The sequence below is a fragment of the Myotis brandtii genome, unplaced genomic scaffold (genome assembly GCF_000412655.1).
Source record: "Myotis brandtii unplaced genomic scaffold, ASM41265v1 scaffold312, whole genome shotgun sequence".
Lineage (NCBI taxonomy): Eukaryota > Metazoa > Chordata > Mammalia > Chiroptera > Vespertilionidae > Myotis > Myotis brandtii.
The window spans coordinates 235,542-246,433 of NW_005361955.1; the positions used below are offsets into that span (position 1 = coordinate 235,542).

Sequence of the window (10,892 nt, forward strand, 5' to 3'; positions counted from 1 at the left end):
AATAACAAGTCATTATGTTATACATCTGAAATTAATATATTGCTGTATGTCCATTACACCTTAAAAAGTAAAAGTAATTAATTAAAACATTAAGCAAAGCTGAAGATTGAGGTGACAGGTAGAATGTAAATGATATATAGTTGGACAATGTATAAAGTAATAAAAATGGAACGGGTAAGGAGTAGACAATATAAAAAGTAGAGTAGCTTGCAGGTTGTTGCATTTGTAATAGTGGGAGTCAAAGATATGACTCAAAGCTGACAAACCAAGTAAGGAGTCAACATCTTTAACAAGATGGTGGAGAACACTAACATTAACTAAAAGTGTGGGGTGAGAGAGAGGGTAGGAAAATGAAACATATCAATTTCATCATTATTCATACAAAATAATTAATTAATCCTGTCTAGAGAAATAGAGCACTAACAATTTTATGTAAAGTTATAATTATAAAGGTAGTCATGAGAACAAAAATATAAATCCTGCCAAATATCAAAACTGCAATTGTTTTAAAAGCAAAGAAAACTCATTTTGTAACAACATGCTGATAAACAGTAAAAGAGAAACATTGCATAAAATAAAATGACATACTAAGATCAAATATATCTGGATCAAATAAATGGGCTTAACTTATCTATTTAAAAATATATTTCAGATAAATCACAAATCAAAAGCCCTAAGTTATATATAAAAGATACACAAAAAACACAGTGATTCAGAAAAGTTGAAAATAAAAGGAAGGGCAAAGGTAAAACAGGAAAATGCAAACAAACAAAGAAGCAGAGGGCATAATTCATAATGTAAGTATCAGACAAGGTTAAATTCAGGGCATAAGGCATTAAATGATACAAAGAAAGGCACTGTTTATAAGGCCAAAGGGTGCAACTTACATTGAATACATAATAGTTATGTATATCTATGCAACAAGAGACATTAGAAGCAAGAGTCAAAAAACAGTAATTATAGCACCTTCAAGGAGAAATGGGTTTTAAAAAACGACTGGTGGTAGGGAGATTTTAATTCCTCTCTCCATCTATGATAGATCAAGTAGATAAAAGTATTAAATCAGCATATAAATGACCTAAATAACCTAAATACTCAGTAGACCCGATTGATATATGATGAGCACTATATCCTGAAATGCCCTTGCCATAAACATGAAAACCAACAATCATTTAGGTGACACACAAAGAGAGCACTAGATTCTAACACAGACAATACTCTGGTCACAATATAAAATGAGAAATTAAGAACAGTAACAGAAAAGAGATTTAACAAAATTTTTTATTCTTAATCCCTGGTTCAAAAAACAAATAAAAACTACATTTTTATAATTTCTAAAAAACAAAATGTATAAAATATTTACATATCAGCACCTATGGGATAGAACTAAAATACTACTCAGAAAAAAATTCAAATAGTTAAATTATTATACAAATAGAACATAAAAATCAAAGTGAATGAATTAAGCATCTTAATTAAATAACTTAAAAATAAAAATCTAAATTTGAAGAGAGAAAAAAAGTGACATTATCAAAGATAAAAAGCTGAAATGAATTTTTTAAAGAGGAAAACACATCAAAGAAATATTTCCAAGTTAGTTATTTTACTTCACATCACATACAAAAATTAGAATGTATCACATACCTAAATGTAAGAGCTACAGCTATTAAAAGTTTTAGAAAAAAACAGAGACATAAATCTTTATGACCTTAGATAATGCAATGGTTTCTTGGAAAAGACAACAAAAGCACAAACAACAAAGAAGAGATAGATACATTGGACATCATCAAATCATTACCAGTACATTTCAGATGCCTTGGCCAACAGGCAAGGGGAGAGGGTTTCTGAGTCTATGTCTCTTGCCCTGCAGATCTCCTAACTAGAGGCATGACAATGCCTTCTACCCTGTCCCCCAGCTGAGCTCAAGAAACTCACAAATTGGGCCAAGTTAAATGATGCTGTACCCATGGCTCTCAACTGCTCATCTGGAAACTCCCTGAGGAGAGGAAGTATGTATGTCTTTCACCTGTATATTCCTAGTGCTGAGCACACAGTGGGTCTTAGCAATCGCCTGATGAATGCATGTGTTATAAACTGAATGTTTGTGACCCCAAAAATGCACAAGTTGAAATCTAATCAATGGAAAGGTATTTGGAGGTGGTGCTTTTGCAAGGTAATTAGACTTAAATGAGGTTATGAGGGTAGAGCCCCATGATGGCATTAGCACCTTTATAAGAAGAAGAGAGACCAGAGCTCTCACTCTCTCCACCAGGTGAGGACAGCTGTCTGCAGGCCAGGAAGAGGGCTCTCATCAGGAACCAAATCTGCCAGCACCTTGATCTTGGACTTATCTTGAGGTCTCCAGACTGTGAGAAATAAGTGTTTGTTGTTAAGCAACCCATTGTATGGTACTTTGTTATAGTCACCCACAATGACTAAGACACCATGTATTGATTAATGCATGAAGGCTTTGGATCATTTGAGAGTTTTTGTATTTTACCCTCAAGAGGCATCATGTCAGACCTCAGTGAGTTGTAGCAAAAGTACAGGGCTATTCAGACAGTGCACCCAAGGCCACCCAGCCTGGTAAGATGGAGAGAGAAAGGTCAGGAGCCAAGCTCTCCTGATGACCAGGTTAGAGCCTTTCCCATGCCACAGTGCTCCTTGCCTGGGTGACAAGGGTCAAATGGAATGCAGGCACAGGACTCACTACTGCACCTCAGAGGCCACCAAGATATCCCTCCATGAGCCAAGTGCCTACATAGGGAGACAACAAACACTGATCTGGGCCCTGGGCCCAGCTTCACTGCTAGGAGCTCTCCATGATACAAGTCACATCCCCTCCCTGAACCTGAGTTCCCCCATCTGTACAACATAAATATAAGACCAGAGTAGCTCAGAGATTTCCATCTGCTCTAAATTTTTCCAGTACAGAGACTGACTAACGAAGAATGGCTATAATCAGCATTGTCATCTCTCCATTAGGCCCTATAGATGAGTCAAAGTATTTGGAGTGTGTAGGTGGGTGTGTAAGAGATTGAATGGGAGCCTCCTCAACAAAGAGAACAGAGGCAAATTTGAAGATTAGTTCTGAATAGGCAGTTTTTGAACACAGATCAGTCAAATCTGAGAAGCTGCCCTAAAATCAGAGGAAAGAGAAACAGCCTTGAAAGGCTCCCTGAGCAAATCCTGCAGCCACCGTGGTCCACCGAAATCAGGAATTCCTCCTTGGATTTCTAGAGGAAATTACCCACACACAGAGTCATGCCACAGATCCCTTCCCATCAGCCCCTGGATATCAATAAACAACTGAGGGTGCTCTAGTGCAGAAAACTCAAAATCACCAAATGCTCTGGCCTCTGGGGCCAGATAGAGCCAAATGAACAGTAATTACTACACCTTCACAGCTCCCATCACCCTCAGCCTGCTCATACAGGAACTCCAGCTCCCTACAAAGTTACCTTGACCAGACCTCTATCAGATATGCTCCCAACACAGAGGTAGTTGACTACTGGCAGATGCCACTGCTGCCCCACTCACATCCACCAGGCGTCTGCCGGCCATTCCTCATAGGGCATCTGCCAGTTAACAGAAGCAGGCTTGCCAGCATTGTATCAGGTCTGTTCAGTCAGGGATTTCATGATTTTATTGCCCCTCTTCCATATCTTATTCCCTGGGGAATGGCGGGAGGGAGGCAACAGGACAATGGCAGGCAGGAATCAGGAATGTGACCCCACTGCAGGACTCTCCTGAGGCTTTATTCATGGTGCTGACCTTCCCATCCATTTATCTAGCCCCTTGTACCTCTCTGAACCTCCAATTCTTCCTCAGTAACATAGTTTCATAATACAAACCATATCAGCCTATCATAAGGAAAATATAAGATAATGTGTCCAGGCCAGTGCTGAAAATAGGAATATAATGCAAGCCACATATTAATTTTAGATTTTCTTTTAGCCCCATTAAAAAATTAAGTAAAAATTAATGTTAATAATATTTTATTTAACCCAGTATATCCAACATGTTTATAATGTCAACATGTAATTAATTAAAAACCGAATGAGGCATTTCATATTTTTTTCTTTAAAATTCTGTAATTATCATATACTTATCATACATCTCAATCAAGTCTGACGCTTTTTGGGTGCTCAACCCTACATGTGGCCATTAAATGCTACACCTGGAAAGCACAGCTCTAGTCTAAAGTTGGACTTCACTCTATGGACAAGGCAGAGCTATGGTGGATTTTTGCCAGAGGAGTGAAGTGCACACACACACAAAAAACAGTTTAGGGAGCTTTAATCTGGCCTTGGGGTAGGGGTGCAGCTGTTCTGCCTCAGTGGTCCAAGCAATAGACCAAGAGACAGCAGCTCTATTTTCTGTCTCCTTGCCACTTACGCAGAGCCTGTCAGAGTCGTTGGTTATTGGGTTGGATGAAACAATCAATCAACAAATCGCTAAAATGGACAGCTGCCTGGATCTGTAGAGCAAGTTAAATAGAAGGGTCAAGATACGTCTGAAGGTCAGAGCCTGGAATTGGGGCAGCAGGACGGGGTGCTATGAGAAATAAAGAGGCTGGATGAGAAACTGGAGAGTGGCAGAATGACTTTCACTGTACATCTGTGTTCAACTATGACAGGAGGCTTCTGAGACCAAGGATTTAGGGAACTGGGGCTCAGAAAATGTGAGGCACCAGGTAGCTGGGAGGCGCCAAGCACTCCTGAGCCACTGGGAGGGAAGCAGTCACAGTAAAGAAGTGAGGAGACAGTGAAGGCTTCAACACATGTAACAATGACAGGAAAAATTCAAGTTCATGTGGACACTGAGGTCCCAGATGCTCAGAATGGCTGGGAGACAGGACAGATGAACTGGAGAAGTGCGGAGCAGACTAGGCAGCTGGTTGTTGCTGCAGCAGGCAGGGCATCTTCCACCAGCAGAGCCCTGGTCGAATCGTTTGCATTCATTACCCACTTCTCAGGGTACCTGGGGTGAGGCTGCTAAGCAAAAGCAGCTGCTTTCACGTTAAATAGTTTTAGATCAAACCCAGTGGCATATAAGCTCTGTGGCACTGGTAATGAAGAAGAAAGTCTCCCTGCAGCTCAAAAGAAATAATGAAAATAAAAGGTTTTGACACTCGCCTTGAAGAAGCTTGCTTCTCGATATTTGCGATTTCCGTGTGCATGTGTGTCAAGGATGGGAAATGTCAGGGGTAATGAGTTAACAGTCTGTGGTCATTCCAGGATCAGAGCATGCTCAGGGAGCTGCCTCGGAGAGGGGCTGTGGCCTTTGGACTCAGCTTGGTAACCTCCTAAGTCACCCAGCCCAGGTGCTCAGGCTAACTCCAGATATCATCCTTGGGGAGAACGGAAGTAGAAAATGCACCACTCCCCTGATCACAAAGAAAGATCTCAAAGAACTTCTGTAGACATTCTCTCTTCTGTAGACATTCTCTCCTTTGAGCCTCGCAAGAACTCCCTCAATCAACCTGGTTAAACACCATTAACCAGATTTGACGGGTGAGAAAACTTAGGCTCATTATTCACCATTGCAAGTGAAAGAAAACCAAAACATGACAGGCGTGGCCAGGAAAGGCAGGGTACCTGGCCTGAATGCCTGGACCCAGGGCTCCCAACACCATCAGGACTCCCCCACTCTCTGCCTCTCTGGCTTCGTTTTCTTGGGCCAGCTTCCCCAGCAGCTCCAAGCCAGCATCCTTACAGCCTCATGACTAGTGAGGGGAAAAAGTCTGTGTTGCCAGCCTCAGTTAGCAGAACCTTGGGGAAGCACTCTGGTTGATCAGGCTTGGGTCACATGCCCATTCCTGGGTCACATCTGAGGCCATGCCGGGGAGAACCATCATCTGCCCAGCCAGGTCAACATTCTTCACCCACTCCCTCCCGGGTGTGTTTCTAGACTAAATAAGAACAGTTGCTGGGCAACCAAGAACAGTAGCATCTACAGCCACTGATAGGAAGGCTATAACACACCAAGGCCAGAAAGCAACCTCCTGGCTGAACTTCATCCATTATTATCAATTCAACAAGTATATGTTGCTTTAAGTAGGTTTCAGTAACCAAGACACATCTGGTTCCTGTCCAAATGGGCACACAATCTAGGGATAGAGGCAGACAATAAAAAGGTAAACAGATAAATAATTGCAAATTGTGATAAATGCCATGAAGGAAACAAACAGGGTGAAGTGACATAGGACATTGGGGGGCTGTTCAGATAGGATGTTTAAAGAAGGTTCTCAGAGGGGGAGCTATGAAGCTGTGATTGAGACCTGGAAGAGATTCAAAGTCAATGAACATTTCAGTGAATTGGAGGTAGATTCAATTTATCTCCTTTATAAATTGGTTGTCTGTGGTGAGTTCTCATTTGAACACAGTGTTCTCGGGCTTTAAAATGTGTACCCATGAAACTAGATGTCCCCCAAGGTCCCTTCCATATATGTCATTCTAAATTTCTACAAGAAATTCTTTTTCAAAAGTCAGAAAGCAATTATCCAAGACTGGTGCCTTAGCCTGCTTGGGCTGCCATATCAAACTGCCATAGATTGGGGGCTTAAACAACCAACATTTATTTCTCACAGTTCTGCAGGCTGGGCAGTAGAGATCGAGGGGCCAGTAGATTTGGTAGCTGGTGAGAGCCTGCTTCCTAGTTCATAGATGACCATTTCTCATTGTGTCCTCATGTGGCAGAAGAAGCAAAAAACTCTCTGGAGTCTCTTTTTTCTGAAACAGTATCAAAAAGCTAGTGTATTTAATCATACTCAGCTCATAACAGAGTAAATGGGTGCTTGAAATAATAATTCATGCTGTAGCATGTTTAGTAAGTTGGCAACAGAGAAAGTTGATTGAAGGAAAGTGGAGAAACTTTGTCATTTAAGAATTAGAACTGAAGGGCTCCATAGTCATCTGGTATCTGCACAATGTTGTACCTATAGTTAGAAATGTACATGATGGGAACTCCAGGGACCTTCCTGATTCTTCTTTTAAGGCCCCAGTCGACTGTGGCCACAGTGTAACTTGTGCTGAGTTACTCTCTGTCTAAGCAGCCATGCAGCACCTACACATGTAGTTCTCATTCAATATCCACTCACCAGACATGAAGCATCTGACACCTGCCAGGCTCTATGCTAAGCACACCTCAGTCAGCTCCTCAAAGTGGGAGAGATGAGACTCTGCTCACCCTTCCTCACAAGGTCATTATTATGAGACTCAAATGGAAAATATGGGCTAAGAAAACCTTTGCAAATACTAGAGTACCTTAGAAAGCTAAAACGCCCTCAGCTGCTTATAATGAAACTGAGGGAATGCGAAAGCAGCACAGGAGGGGGTGGAATCACCGTGGTGGGCATCAGGCACAGGGTGCTTCACATGCCTTCTCTCAGCTGTTACACCCACACCTTGATGTGGGCATCATCGCTCCCACTATAAAGATGCAGAGACTGGTGTTGGAGAGGTTAAATTGCAGAATTCTAGTCAGATAGTTAAGAGTCAAAAATGGATGAAATGTACATGATGGGAACATTCTGTTTTCCAAACCCTATCCTTTCAAAAATATTTTCTTTCACATAAAAGTAAATCCTGGGAAGCATTCAAAGTCATGTCCCTGAAAACTGGGAATGGGGTGGGTGAGGGAGGAGGAATGATTGTTTACTGCATATTTATTGAACACTAAACCCTGTGTGTTACATCAATTCTTATTTGTGATATAGTGTCTACCCCATTTTTCACACTAACACGAATGTCAGCTGAAGTCCCCAGTCCACTAATGTTTACCTAACATTGGCTCAAGGATTTCCTCTCATTCTATGGAAAAATCCTACAGTCTTTTCAAGATTTTTAAAAATTCCCAGTGAGTTCACACAAAGCCACTCACCACCTGCAGCTTCTCTCTCCACTCCGCTGGGCACCAGTCCAGACATAAGATCAGACCCTTTTATTTCACCCTAATCACTAAGACAGGCATTAAAAACATGTGGTGGGCTTTGCAGTATGGTTGGGAGACAGAGTAGTGGGACATCCCGGCAAAGCAGACAACTTAAGACTATCAGACATCCCTGCTCATCATGTCCTTTGTTCAGGGGCTTCTAGGGGCTTCTCACTGCCCACCTGTTTCTGGAGGCTCCAGCCTTTCCATCATGCCGACTAGCACCCCTTATTCTAAATCCCCATCCCCTTAGCCATTCATATGGATCCTAGAGTTATGGGAGGTGCAGAGTTCTTACGTGATTGCAGGTGACTGGTCAAGGTGTGGCTAATTCCTGTTCATCCAATGAGACCCTTCCCTGGGAGTTTTGGAATTGTGACCAGAGAAGCAATCAAGTCATCCCTCCTCTGGTCACAGAGGCTGTAACATAACTTTCAAAAGTCTGGCTGCCATGTTTTAGACCATGAAGAAAGCCACTTTGCAGGAAGAAAATGAAGCATATATACAAAAAAAGGAGCCAAAAGGAGCCACACCACAAGATGAAGGGAGAGAGAGAGACAATCATGCAGATTTCCAAGAGGCTGGTCTGGAAGCTCCTGGAGCCCAACTGCATTCCTGTTCATCAATCCTATCTCTCGGGCTCTTGCCTTCTGGCTGCAGGAACTGAGAGGATGTGGAGAGCAGGTGTTGCTTCTCTCCTCCACCAGACTTGCACGTAATGACAGCAATAGACAACTGTATCCCCCTCCCCCAATTGATTTATGCCCGTCATGTCTGAAGACAGAATGAGCTCACTCTGGGTGAAGCACAGACCACCCTGCCAAATTCTGAGTAAAGCAAAGGCACATTTTCAAGCCTCTCATCAGGCATCCCTACCCAGCCCCCGGGAGGGTCCGGTGTCCGGTTCCTACCACCACCCTGCACCCAGGTAGCTGCTGTGATGGCCTTATCCATCGTCCATGAAACACAAAAGGAAACAGAGTCTCCAGAAATGTAAAGACCTTTCCAAAGTCGCAACCAGTAAGAAGCAGAAGCAGAAGTTGATCCCTGTGTGTGTTTTACTAACACGCTGTTGGCCCAGAAATGCAGACCCAGGAGAGCAGGGCTGGGTGTGGGGCTGGAAGAAACCCATCCATCAGGGGACTACAGTGCTCTGCCTCTTCCAGTATTGTTATTCCTTTCTCCCCTTCCTCCTTTTCTTTCCTCCTACCATCCCTTTCTTCCTCCTTCTCCTCCAAGGCTTCTGGGGCCCCACTCAGCAGGAAGGGACCCAGGTGTCCCCACTCTGAGTGCTGACCATCCCTCCAAGGCCTGTCAGGAGACCTTGACCAGTGGCTCATCCTGAAGAACAAGACAATCTTGTGCAGAGGTCACTGTGCTCCCCTAAGGACAGGTCACCACAGAGAAAATTCTGAGTGAGAAACAAAGGGGCCTGGGCAGAGGGCCGCACTTTGCTCTCCGCAGTCCATGAATGGCCTTCCCTGGCCTCCTTGGGTCCTCTCTCTTCTCGTTTCTTAAAAAGTGAAAGTTACCCCCACAGCCTACTATCTATTAAACAAAATGTTTGTTCTTCGTCCTGCACACCATAATCCCAGCTCCCACCCCACTTCCTCAGTGGGAAAAAACAGGTGTCCCTGTCCCCAGCACTCCCTATTCTTCTGCAATCCCACGCCACGTGCATGCTCAGCTCTGTGCCTGCTGGGTGGCGGGGAGCCCGTGAATCTGGGCTCCCTGAGGGGCCAGGTGCTGCGAGAACATGGCCTGGCTCTGAGGCACAAGGGGGCCGACTACACCAGCGGTTCTCAACCCGTGGGTCGCCAACCTGTGGGTCGCGACCCCTTTCACAGGGGTCGCCTAAGACCATCAGAAAACACATAGATAATTACATATTGTTTTTGTGATTAATCACTATGCTTTAATTATGTTCAATTTGTAACAATGAAAATACATCCTGCATATAAGATATTTACATTATGATTCATAACAGTAGCAAAATTACAGTTATGAAGTAGCAATGAAAATAATTTTATGGTTGGGGGTCACCACAACATGAGGAACTATTATTAAAGGGTCACGGCATTAGGAAGGTTGAGAACCACTGGACTATACCCAGACGAACGAGCTGCAGCAGTGACTTGGGCTGCGGGGCCTGGTCATGCTCAGCTTCCCCTGCAACCAGTTCGGGCATCAGGAGAACACCAAGAACGAAGAGATCCTGAACTCCCTCAAGTACCAGTATGTCAGGCCTGGTGGCGGGTTCGAGCCCAACTTCACGCTCTTTGAGACGTGCGAGGTGAATGGCGCACAGGTGCACCCCCCCTTTGTCTTCCTGCAGGAAGCTCTGCCCGCACCCAGTGACGATGCCACTGCGCTCATGACAGACCCCAAGTTCATCACCTGGTCTCCCGTGTGTGTGCCACAATGATGTGGCCTGGAACTTCAAGAAGCTCCTGGTGGGCCAGAACGGCGTGCCTGTGCGCAGATACAGCCACTGCTTTCCCACCATTGACATCGAGCCAGCATAGAAGCCCTGCTGCCCAAGGGGCCCAGCAGTGCCTAGGGCACCCCCACCCAACCCACCCGGCCCTCTGGGGGGTTTATCTATGAAGGTGTTGCCTCTAAACCTACACGGAGGAATGCCTGATGTCCAGCTAAATCCCCCCACATGGGCCCTGGTCCTGTCCATCCCAGCCTCCCCCTCCCACACCATGGCTTTTCACAATAAACTGTCCGGTGTTGGCAGAAAAAAAAAAGAAAAGAAAAAAGAAAAAGAAGAAAAATAAAAGTCAAGAAGTGTGCGTGTGGACGTGTGCTTGCACAAAGGATAAAGGCCACGTTTAAATGCATCACAATGTTCCATAGAAGGGAATTCCAGTAATTTCTTCTTTAGACTTTGCTGTGCTTTCCACTGTTGGTACAAAGAGCCTGCATTACTTTTATAATTAGAAAATCCCTCC

At 44.0% G+C, this 10,892-nt stretch overlaps 1 pseudogene; it reads left to right on the top strand.

Annotated features, from left to right (window-relative positions):
• Window positions 1–8,653: 8,653 nt before the first annotated feature.
• On the top strand, window positions 8,654–10,495 carry LOC102250030 (annotated as a pseudogene).
• Window positions 10,496–10,892: the final 397 nt, after the last annotated feature.